Genomic DNA, 12459 nt, shown 5'->3' with positions numbered 1-12459 from the left:
TGGCGCTGAGGCTGGACCTGGTTTCCCGGCCCCTTGGCCAGCTCCTTCCTCAATACCACTTTACCTCAAATTACTGAAAAGTAGTTTTAAAACATGCATGTGGTAAAAAGCTAAGGCACCTGAACTCTACGGGGCACCACGAGATGGCCTATTTTCTTAGAAAAATAAAGACATAGGAAATTTAACCTTTGTATTATATGTTGATTTTATAAAACTGCCCTCTGAGTCAATAGTTGATGCAGATATCTGAAACAAAACTAGCTCCCTCAGATCTTTTTTGGAATGAGGCAAGTATAACTCATAGAACAATAACAATAATCCCTGTTAGTAATAAAACCCTATACCAAAGCAGTATCCCTCACTACCATTCTCTTATTCAACCATTAGTCTCCACTCGAAGTCGTAGTTTATAAATGGGTTTGAGAAAGGAAGAGGTACAGGAAAATGGGTAATCTTCAAAATGGCCAAGATTAAATGAGGATATTTCCTCCTAAATGAAGGAGAGTCCTAAGTTTGGAGGTGAAGTCTATTTCCAGAATGGTGGAATAGGCTAAAAAAGACAGTGCCTACGCCTTACCCATCACGTGAAATAGAAGAGATGCCGATTGCCAGTGCCATGAATTCCTCACCTTTTGTTCTCACTGAATTAAACTGAGGTCCCAAAATTTGCTATTTTGTAGGCATGCGTTTTTCCTCTTGAGAAAGGATTTTACCTTTTGCCAAGAGCAAAGCCCAAAGGGAAGGGATCTGGAAGAAAGAGACTTTCGCTGAAGTTTCAAAGTGCATGCTGTTTATGGGCTCCTCTACATACCACATAAACCCTTATCTTCTTTTACAAGGAGGCGGCTCAGTATGATTTAAAGAGTCAGGGGTTAGAATCAGAGGACGTACGTTGAAATCCTGGCTTGCTGCTTACAGCTGTGTGACCTTGAGCTCTCTAATCCTTACTCTCTTCATCTGAGAAACAAAATAACAATGTCAGCCTTGTGGTAAGGATTAAATGAGATAACATATGTTAACATAACCCAAAACACAATGGGCATACCATAAATATTTATTGCGAATTCAAGGTCTAATGTCAACAGAAAATTCTCTTAAGCAAAGGGAAGGCAATTCCTTTTTGGATAACTATTATATTTGAATTGACAGCAATAATTCTTAGCATTTTTATGCCACCATTTATTTCTAAAATGATCTACAAATTCTGGCTACCTAATTCCTAGACCTTCCCATACCCTTCCCTAACCCCTGTCTCAGTTGCATAAATGCAGATTTATCAATAAACTATACTCCCTGCTATGGTGACTGAAAGACCATTCAGACATTCAGAGTCAACCTTGAGTTTTATGTTGAAATCAAAGCCTCCTTGTAAATAGGTACAGAATAAAAAGGAGAGGCTGAGAAAGAGAGTAGCCATTATCCTATGTTTGCCAGAAAGCCCAGCACAGTGAAGGTGACTGGGGAATCCAAGATTTAAAAAAACCCTCAAAGAATCTGTCCCAGAAACCAGCATAAGAAAAGTGCTACAAACAGAGGCGAAATAAACATAGTATGTGGACAAATAACTCGGGAGGGCTTATTTCTAGTTGGGCAGATCAAGCAAGACTTTGTGGGTGAGACAGTCTTTGAAATGGATGGACTTTGAGGAAGGGCCAGTATTTAAATGGAATTTGAAGGGAAGAGGAAAAGCATAATTAGTAATGAATGAAAGCTTTTGAAGAAATACCCTTATTAAACACAGTGTAAAATGAAGCTCAAAGAAGCGAGGCACTAAGAAATGGGTATATTTTCATCCTGTCAGCCTATGGCTAGCACTAAAGATACTCTCATCTATTCAACTCTAGTAAAATTCAACCAAAGCGTCAAGAGGTGTTTGGATGGCAAGGAAGTAGAAATATAAAAGGCATAAATATGTCCACTTTATCCTCAATGCACATTCATTTCCATTATCTCCTTTATCAACACCCAGCATTTTCTGAGCACGGCCCATACGCAGAGAGTGTTCTGCTAAGCTCTGAGGACATAAAGTGACATAAAGATGAATTTTATTCTCATGGAAAAATGACAAAGTAATCAACAAACAAATTACTTCTCTTACATATGCAGGCTCTAAGAAAACCCATCCAGTATTTTTTCTTCAAAAAGCAACGGGGTCAACATTCTCCCACCCAAGAAAGACCTTTTGAATCTGAGCACCTAAAATCTGAGCAATTTGGCCAGGACAGGATTTCTTCTGCAGTCCTTCCTCTTATGGGGCCAACCAAGAGATATTTGGAAATTCAGAGCAATGAGTACACTTCCTAGGTTTCTCCTAAAAATTTAGTGCCTCACCCCTCTGCATCTCCCAACAAACACCAGTGAGAGTCCAAACTACACTTACAACTTCCTCTCACATCTGCAACCATTATTAGCAGATGTCCAAACAAGAACTAGTATTTTTACTTTCTTATGGTTTGTCTTCTTAAAAGAACACAGATCCATAAACCTGATTTTTTTCTCACCGCTTACATTTAGGTTCACATTTATTTTAAAATGGGGAAGGGAGGGAGCCAAAAAAGTAGGCTGTGAAAAAACTATTAACCTGGCCAGCCTAATAATCAGTGATTAAAGTTACAGTCAGAAAAGAAAGAAGTTTAATGCCTCCTACCCTCGTCCTCCTCTTCTTGCCTTTAATATTCCACTTCAGGCACTGAGAGGGAGGGCAAGGCGGTTAGTGAATTCCAACCAGCACTAAGATAATTGCACCATTCACACCCCTCACCAGTCAATCAGGGTCTGCTCACCCAGCCCCATTTATTAATAGTCTTCCTACATTTACAGTGTTACAAAGGAGTGAAATGAGGCTTCCTCTCCCAAACAAGAAATGGGGCACCCTCAAATAAGACTAAGTGGAACAGAGGATGTTGGCGGAACCAAGGGCCACTCGCCCTATTTCACAGCCACGCCTGTCTCAAGGCTGTCAAGGAAAGCAGCTCCCTAACTTTCCTAACTTCCAACGCCAGGCCCACGTCGGTGTCGACGGAGCTCAGGAACGGGGCAAACACAGCCCTGCCCTTAGTTCAACACCAGTCCCACCCCTTGTGTGCGCTCCATGCACTAAAACCTCTCCTATTCCAGCGTCTTCTGACCTCTCGCTCAGGAGCCCTCTGCCAGTCCTGCGACAGCGTAACAGGATAGGGCCTCGCTCTGCCTGTCGAAACGCTGGGCCTGCGTGCCCTTCGGACTAACAGGGGCCTTGTCAATCAGCTCGCCTAGAGGTTCTCAAATATGGCCCAACATTAGAGTCCCCGGCGGAATTTCGAAATGACCACAGCCTGGGTCCCTGCCTGAGAGGTTTTAATTTAACTGTTTGGGGTACAGCCTGGGCAAGGACATCATCGTTTTTGTTGTTGTTGCTACTGCTGCTGTTTAGGGCGGGGTGTTTTTTGTATTTTTGTTGAAGCTCTGCAGGTGATTTTGTTATTGAACTTGGGGAAGGAGCACTCACTGCCTCAGCCTACCTCGCTGTTTCAGAAATGAGAAAATCAAGGTCTGCCGTCCATGGCTTGGACGTGGTCACAAAGTAACATAACACAAGCAGAAACAAAGAGAAGGTTCTCACTGCCAAGACCACCACCTCCTCCATTATCACCGAGGCAGCTCCTGGATACCCTGGAGAAACTCAACATTTTTAAGACACATTATATATCAAGGGAGCACCCTGGGCTCTGAAGACGTGTGGAGGAGCAAACCCCCATCTCTGGCTGACAGAAGGGACCTGCATCCCAGGGGGCCCCAGTGGGGCAGGGCAGTGGGCGGGGGAGCACCGAGGAGAGACTCGGGGGTGTGGCTCTGTCGTGTGAGTGTGGCTTTAGGCCATGTGGCTAGCCTCAGAAGTATTCCACAGCTTTCAAATGGTGGTTGTGGAGGAGAACAGACAATCTTCAAGGTGCCTGTCATCATTAATATTCTTCTTATCCCATATCTCTCCTTCTCCCTCTCTCCCCTTCCCCCCCCCCACACATACACACACACAACACTGTACCTAAATTGTACAAACACATTTAATGCACTTAAGATTATTTCTGGCCCAGCCAGGTGTGGCTCAGTGGTTAAGCATCAACCTAGGATCCAGGAGATCGGGGTTCGATTCCCGGTCAGGGCACATGCCCGGGTTGCGGGCTGCAGCCGATCAGTGACTCTCTCATCACTGATGTTTCTATCTCTCTCTCTCCCTTCCTCTCTCTGAAATCAATAAAGATATATATATATATTTTTTTTTTAAAGATTATTTCTGACTACTGTGTTTGGTAGGCAAGTCACTGCACAAACATGCCCATCCATACACAAGTCTAGTGTGTGGGGTGCAGCTGGTGTGTATTTGGATACACACAGAATACACTGATCTCTAATCCAAAGACGCCAGCTACCGTGGTAGCTCAGTGACCAGACTAAGGCCCCCAGAAGGTAGGAGCATTGCCTTCAAACACCTCGGCATTTTCAGAGTACAGGTAGCTTTGAGGAAAGGATTAATGGCATCACCTACGCTGCAGGCTTCTTCTCAGACTCTCCTCTCCCCTCCTGTAACAAGGTAATGCTTTCATCCAGCCAGTGTTTTTAAGTCCAACCTCCCTCTCAAAAAAAATAATAATAAGATCTGATTTCCTTAGAAATTCTAACCAGTTGAAGCCCTGAGAGGGGCTTTATGAAACTTAAATAAAGATTAATGAGAAATTTAAACCTGAATTTCTTTCTAAAGAAGGAAACGCATGCTCTGAGTGAGGCGACGAGCAGTCATGGAGGATGGCTTATGTAGAGCACAGTTTGGCATTTATATGAGTCAAGTGAGTTAATTAGTCGAAACCTTACATTGTCCTAATCTAGGAAGCTGTCTACCGCAGATGTCCCCCCTCCTTACAATGGTGGGTTCCAAGCAGGGTCAAAACCTGTAGCTTCTCTCTGCTTCCAGCTCTGCCACTCCCTCGGGTCTGGTTTGCTCGTCTGTCTCTCCCCTCTCCTTGCCCCTCCAAGCACGGCCTTGTGCCCATGCCTCCACTACCCTGCCCCCAAAGTCACCTTGGAATAAATGTCCTTCAGGTCAGCCAGTGGTGGCGTTTGCTAAGCCACATGCCTTAATACCCAGGATACTCTCTTTGTATGTGGTGGATCTTTAAAAAGTCTTCGGGCCAAGCTTAGGCACCTTTTGCTAATAAAATGAATTAAGCCACAATATGCCGAGAAATGGTGAAAGTGGGGCAAAGTGGGCAGAAGACGGAGAGCAGAAAAAGATGCAAATAAAATTTAGAGAAACATGCGTTTCAAATCCATCTTCCCTTGGGCACCAATGCCACTTTAATCAAGGGGTGGCTAAACCTTTCTTTCCATCACCTCTCCACCTGGGCATCCCCATGAAGAATACTTCTGAAACATTGGGCCACGCAAAAAAGGCTACCAAAAAGGATTCTGCGAATTCCCTGGGAGTAATCGAGCCCCCTTCTCCCATCACCTCCCTTTCCCGTTAAAGAAAGCAGCTAGGGTCTGAACGGCATGGCAACTCTCTGCCTCGCTACTCTAGAGACATGTGGGGCTAAGCTGGTCCTTCACTCTGAGTAGCTTGGCCTGGGCTAGGATCCAGCTCTCTCCTTGGCTACAAACCAAGTAGCAGCTGTCCCTTTCTTTATAATGGCCATCAACAAAGTCAGCTGCAATCCAGTGGTCTAAAATGAAAATTGTGGCATCCGTTCATTCTAGAGGCAAGCCTAATACACAGGGCGAGGAGCCACTGAGGGTAGAATCACTACAGCTAAAGCAGAAATTAGGGCCTCTTCTGTCTCCTTTTAAGAAGACCCTGATTTTATTCCCCGCCTCAGCCTTTGGAATCTGAAATTCCGATTAAATGAACCTGCCCTCTCCCGTGTTGATCTTCTCCCCAAGTTAAGGGAAGCAAGGGAGAGCAGGAGGCTTGGCCTTTTACACCAGTGTGCCTCTCCATCTGCTCTCCAGCCTCCTAAAGTGACCATTCTCTCCTTCTGCAAAACTCCCATTTATTCTTAAAGACATAGTTTAACTATCAAGGGCTCCATGAAGCCCACGTCACTCTCCCAGGCTTCTCTTTTACAGATCCTACCTAAATATAAGATGCTCTCCTTATACACTTCCCTCCTTAAATCATGAGCTGCTGAAAAGTACAGACCAGAGCTGATTCTTTTCATCACACAGCCTTTGACAAATATTGGTTCTTAACAAACGTGTGTTGAATAATTGAGCAGGAAAAAAGGCATAAAATAAAGTTAAAAGAAGAGATAGTGTGGAAGAAAAGAGTCTAAGAGACATTAATGAACAGATAAATCCAGAAGCAGGAAAAAATAGAGATGGATCAGTACCTGGTGGAAGAGTAATTCAGGAGATGGGTGAGCATAAGTTCCTTTCTGATTTTTCTCTTTTTACTTTCAAGAACAAAGCAGGAATGCTGGAAGTCCCGAAAGTAGAATATATATATGGAACTGCCAATGTTAGCCATGATATAGAATTAGGTGCAGGAATAATACAGGCCTATGAAGCATGGTCCAGCAATTTGGGCATCACCTGGGAGCTGGCCAGAAATGCAGAGTCTCGGGAACCACATCAGACCACCTCAGTCAGAATGTACAGTTTCAAAAGATCCCCAGGTGACTCCTATAGACAATCACATCTGAGAAGTGCTAACGCAGGTACCTGAAACCCCCAGATAAACTCCACGTGCCACCGCAGTCAACGGTGTGGTGCACAAAGAGCTGGCACTAAGCAGCTACACAACCTTAAGCAAAAAAACTCAATGTCCTTGGGTCTCAGTTTCTTCACCTATTAAATGAGAAGGTTAGAGAAGATGCTTTCTCAAGTGTCACGAAGCTCGGAGACTCTTGATCTCATCGAGCATCATAACTTCAAACTGTTCCTATGCCTATGAGAACAAACAACAAAAAACATCATCTGCTAATTAAATATTGCACTTCCTCTCTCCATTCATTTAATATTTTTAACTGTCTATTATGTGCCAGTCACTGTGCTAAGTTCAAATGATTCCAAATGAAGACACATCCCTCCCTGCCCTTGAGGAGCTCACAAACTTCTTAAAGAAACAAGGCACGGAAACACAATTAGGATAAAGTGTACCAATAACTGCAAACAGGTGCTAGTGATACACAGAAGGTAGAGCAGTTATTCTGCTCGGGGCAGTCAGGGAGGATTTGGACAAGGGACCAGCATATGCTCCATCTAGGTCCCTTTTCTGCTGAGAGCACTAAAAAGTGAAAAGACAAAAATAAGGTGGTTGGAGAGCAACAAGGAACCAACCAAAGGTTCCTGAACACACCTCTCTGGGTTCACAGAACCCCAAGAGCTCCTCTACCCAATGGACCTGGTGTGATAGCCGCAGACCTACCACTAACAGCCACAGGTAAAGCTCAGAAAGCTACCTCCTCTGAGTGACGCCTGCTCCCTCATCTGTTCTTCTATCCTCTGCATCCTTCCGAAAGATAATATCAATTCAACCGCTAATCTACTCTCCCTGGAGACTTCTTCTTGTGGTTGCAAAGAGGGGATGCACTTTAATAAATGGGAACAATTCATTAGACCAGCAACTCTTTTGATCTATATTTATTTACAGAGATCCCATTGAATGCACAGCGCCAGACACTGAAAATGTAGTTTACTGAAAGGGCGAAATTTCTAGAATGCTTACAGATGGTGTAGGGTGGCAGTGAGGAAAGGGAGCTTATTCTCTCCCGACCCCAGCAAGTCACAAGGGACGCGGTGGTCCGTGAGCCCGGGGCTTCGTGGCTGAGAAGAGGCCATCATTCGGAACAACAGTCTTCCACCCTCTAGAACCCTGTTCGCCCCGGCTCCCTCACGGCCCTGGCTTCCACAGGCTGATTTTTTTTTTTTTTTTTTTTGGCTATGGTTTCTTCCCATACACCCTGTCCTTTCTCCTGCCTCCTGCATTTTATAGTCCATAAATATTAACGAAATGTTTGCTTTAACCTGTTAGTAGTAGTGGACATGTCACCTTCGTTTTCATGTTCTTAAACAAGAAAATGGGAGAGGGAAACCCCACATCCTGCGTTCATCGTATCCAAGGAGGAGATGGAAGAACATTTTACAAGTTAAAGGTCATGTGGCCAAGGGCTGGATCAGCTGGGGCCTTTCTCTGTCGAGAACCATTCATCCCACCCACCAATTTCAGCCCGTGCGCCCACCTCCCCGGGGCCCACTGCCCCTCCACGCACGAGGCTGGGTGCATGCACGCGAAGGTCCAAGAAGATGGTCAAGGTTCTGGAGCCATCTTTCTGGAGGTGAGGCAGGAGTGCAACACCAAGGTGCCTGCTGTTCCCCCCTTCGCCAGAGGAAGTCGCTCTTCTCGCTCAGCCTAAAGGAAAGGCACTGGGTGTGCAAAGTAGGGACTAGAGAAATGTTTTTCTCCCTTCTCCTTTCCTGTCATTTCGTCTCACTTATTCTCCTCGCCTGCATCCACCCCTGTCATAAATTGCACACATACAGTGGCCAAGCAGGACCCTTCAGACAGACAGGATTCCTAGGGCAGGAACCAGTGGAGACAACCTGGGGGTACACCCCTGCCCCTCTCCTCGCATGCTAACATCTAGCTCTCAGATGTCTCTGTGTTCACAGGCCCACCCTGCTTTGCAACACCTGAAACACGCAGATAGAAGACAACTGTGCTATTCTGATTTCCTTGAAATCACCCATCTAACATCCTCAACCGTGCTTTCCTGGGAAGTCTTTATTTCCCGTTAATTTTTTTTTTTAATTGTACATCATGAAGGCTCCTTGATTAAAACTGAATTCCCTCTTCCTCCCTCCCCCCAGCAGCCACATCTCTTTCCCACGTAACCCACACAGTAAGCGGAGGAGGCAGGGGTTAGAAGGAGGGAAGACAAAATAGAGCCCAGTCTTGGTGCTTGGGGACAAAAAGAGAGGACAACGGCCCTGAGGCAGCCCAGGACACCGCTGCGTCACCCAAAACCTGCTCAGGAGCACAGGACCACCTTCCTCCCCCTCACCCCCACCCTCCAGGGTCTCTAAAATGGCTCAGGGTGTGGAACAGGCACAGACCACCTGTGGTGATTCCTCCTAAAACCCGAAGGAGGCCTCCCAGTTGGAACTCCATTCCTTTCTCTCCTAGCTTTCCCATCGCCTGGTCCGCCTCTTCCTCAGCACCCTCTCCTTTTAACCTCTTGTCCTTTGCCTAGTCTTGGGGACAACTAATGGTGGCCTGGAACCTGGCTTAATCCCATGAGCAGCCAAGATAAATGTAGCTGAGACCCTGTCAAAAGGACTTCTGTCAACCTCGTCACCCACAAGCGTGACGAAAAACCTACTTGGTGCAGAGCACTGTCGTAGGCACCAGGAATGCAGGAGAGGGCATGTGCCCTGTGGCACCCACCTCGCCTTGCTCGCCTGCACCTATGAAATCCTCACACCTGGAGCTGTACTTCTCACCTGAGTCTCTGTTCTATTTTGAAGCAGTTTTAAGGCTCAGCCTCCCACTTGAAGGAGTGGAGGCAGATGGGGAACCAGCTCAGGCGCCTCTCAGGTGAGCGCACATCAGTTACCTCAGCTACCTGTGGGCGTGGTGAGAGCGCGGTTCAAAGGGAGATCCCACCCTCTCGCTCGGATGACACCGTGGTTACAGATGGGTGGTTAAGCAATAAGCGTCCAAAGGGATGAAAACTGGGGAGGGGAGTAGGGAATCTGGATCACATCCATCCTTTTTGGACAATGAAGAACTATCTTCTACTGTGATGCTGAGAAACAAGGACCTTCTGCGACTCCCCACCGCATCCCTTCGGTAGCTCAGATTATTTCGAAGTATTATTAAAAAAAAAAAAAAAAAACAGAAAAAAAGATTTGGGGAGGGCAGAGAATACTTTAAGAAAGATTACTGATGCGAATGATTCTGCTACATTATTTTGAAGATCTTTGTCTCGACCTGATTGCTGCATTTGGCTGCCTTTAGAGTTTGGGGATATATGGCCAGTGGACCAAGGAAAGGAGCCGCCAGCTCACATCATGGCCCTTCAGCACATGGACATTCTGGTTTCCTCAGGAGTTGTCTTGGATTACATGAGTGACTAGCTGAAGAGTCATTAGCTAAGTCTTTTCCATTTCTCTTGCTATTTCTCTTTTCAAGTACATGAAAATACTGCCAAACCACATTTCGCATATTGTGAAAAATGATGAGAGGAGGAAAAATTAAAGTATCAATTCTATTCTGAGGGTACAAGACTAACACATGCAAATGGCACATCTCTTTGTTTAACACAAAGGCTCACGTGTGAATTCTGCACCCCTTCCACATGCACAGCATTTTAGAACTCTGCAAGATAGCCATTTTGCAAGAGTGTGGAAGTAACAGTTTGCTTGGAGGATGTGTGGGTATAAATAGATGTGTAGACAGAAGGAGAAATTTATAGCTCAAAAATAATAGCCCATGGGAAAAAAATACAAATTAAAAGCAGAATATTGACAGAATTCCTTCTTCCCAAGCTTCAGATTTCAGTCTTAACCTGCAGCATTCTTCAATTCCAGGTGTTCTTAGAGCAGCCGGATTCCCCACCTAGACCTGTCCCTCTGCAGTAGGCCTCCCGGGATCTCCGGGCCCAATGTCAACCCCTTAGACAGCAAGTGGACTTCAGGGCAATAACCACAGGAATCTCAGTCATTGTCTTCATTTTTTAAAGGGCACGGAAAGGATGCCTAGGAAGGTAGAGACAGGAGATAGAGAGAGAGGCATGGAAGAGGCAAGGGGGAAAGCCAGCCTAGGGGGAAGAAAAGAAAAAGGTTTCTAGATTCCCATAAAAATCAAAGCTTTAGTCCTGGGTGAATAAAATGATATTTAACTCAAAAATCACACAGGTTTCCCAGTCGTGTCTGCATTTAAAAAAAAGAAAGACAGAAAGAAAAAAGCCTCATGCCTTTCAACATCCTCTGTTCCTACAGACATCCACCCCCACTGCCTCCAAAAAACCCCAAACCTGTTTGATGAGGAAGGAAAGGAAATAACAGGGGAGATTTCCCCCTTTGTAATAAGGCTTTTCCCCCAAACCAGCATTATTTTAATGTCCTGTTACCTTTTCTTCCCAAAAATACATTGGAGGGACTTGGAGAGAGATAAACAAGGAATCCCTCAGCCCAGGTGAGAGGAAAATACAATAGGATGTGCCTTACCTTGGTTTGTAGAAGCCAAACCTCTAGCCGGTCGGATTAAGGGAGCGAGCATGTTGGGAATGTCCAGCCTCCGCTTCTCGCTTGCATATCCACATAAGAAAGGTGCGGGATAAATGAAAGGAGGATCATTTAAAATCCAATTTATCGTGAATTCTGTTTGAATCTTGTGCCTTGAAGAGATGCAAATTCAAAGAGAAAAGAGACTGAATTCAAAGGTAAGTCAGGGTATGGAGAGCAGCTCACGATGCAGAATCCAGAGTAATTATTCCGTGTGCATGTGAGGTTGGTGGCTGGACTATTTTTTTTTTTTAATGATTCCTCTGGCAATTACGGTTTTTTGATTTTTGGAGCTTTAGTGGAGGCGGCTCGGTGTAGAGGAGCTGGGGGCCGGCTCTGTCCCTCCTTGGAGCATGGTCATTCCCAAAGCGTCCCCTTCCTAAGGGGGGAAAAAAAGAGGCAGTCAGGGTTTGATTCGCGTGTCCCCCGGAGGGTGAGAAAAATGCATTCTGGAAAAAAAAAAAAAAAGATATCAATTCGTTTTAAGGGAAAGAGGGTTGGAAACCCCGCATTTCCCACAGAGTGCACACGAGAGGAATTGGAAACAGCTGGCACCGCTCTATAAATAATTCAGAAAAGGTCTGGCTCTACCATTCCCGGGACGGGCACGGAGGAGAGGTGGGAAAGCCAACCTGAATGGAAGCGGAGAGAGGGCGGAGGGAGGGAGCGCAGGAGGGAAGTGGGCAGGCGGGAGGCAGGGAGGGAGAAGCGGCACCGCACAGCAGCGCACGCTCACACGCACGCAGGAGCACCATCCCCACTTAACTCGCCAGCGAGTGCGGCCCCCAGCCCCATCTGCAGTGCTGCCGACGCGTCGGCCTCGCTCTCCCCATCGCCTCCAGCGGCCGCGCCTCCTCCCACCCCGCGCCGGTGCTGAATGGGTTCCGATCGTGCACCGGGTGCACACTGGGCATTTCTTGGAAGGGGCACACTGACACGCGCGCACACACGCCCCCGCCGCGCACGCGCCCCCGCGCGCGCACTCACACGCGCCCCCGCGCACACTCGCCCCCGCGCACACTCACGCCGCCGCCGCCGCGCTGATGTGCAGCACACGCGGGGCTTCACCTGCAACGTGTCGATTGGACGGATGGTCGCGGCGCGTGGCTCCGGCCCGGGGCACCGATGCCCAGCCTCTCTTGCTCCGTGAAGGGTTTACCGCACCCCACACCCCCCAAAAAAATGACCAGAGAAAGCCCT

General features: G+C 46.6%; 1 protein-coding gene across 1 annotated transcript in view; it reads right to left on the bottom strand.

Annotated features, from left to right (window-relative positions):
* GRIN2B (glutamate ionotropic receptor NMDA type subunit 2B) overlaps nucleotides 1–11280 on the bottom strand; it is a gene marked incomplete at its 3' end in the record, with an annotated part of 393757 nt that extends 382477 nt beyond the window's left edge. Inside the window, exon 1 of the mRNA XM_081130390.1 lies at nucleotides 11203–11280. The remainder of the gene's footprint in view (nucleotides 1–11202) is intronic.
* Nucleotides 11281–12459: the final 1179 nt, after the last annotated feature.

This window comes from Miniopterus schreibersii (assembly GCF_964146895.1).
Source record: "Miniopterus schreibersii genome assembly, chromosome: 2".
Classification (NCBI taxonomy): domain Eukaryota; kingdom Metazoa; phylum Chordata; class Mammalia; order Chiroptera; family Miniopteridae; genus Miniopterus; species Miniopterus schreibersii.
This window is presented reverse-complemented; position numbering and strand designations above follow the sequence as displayed.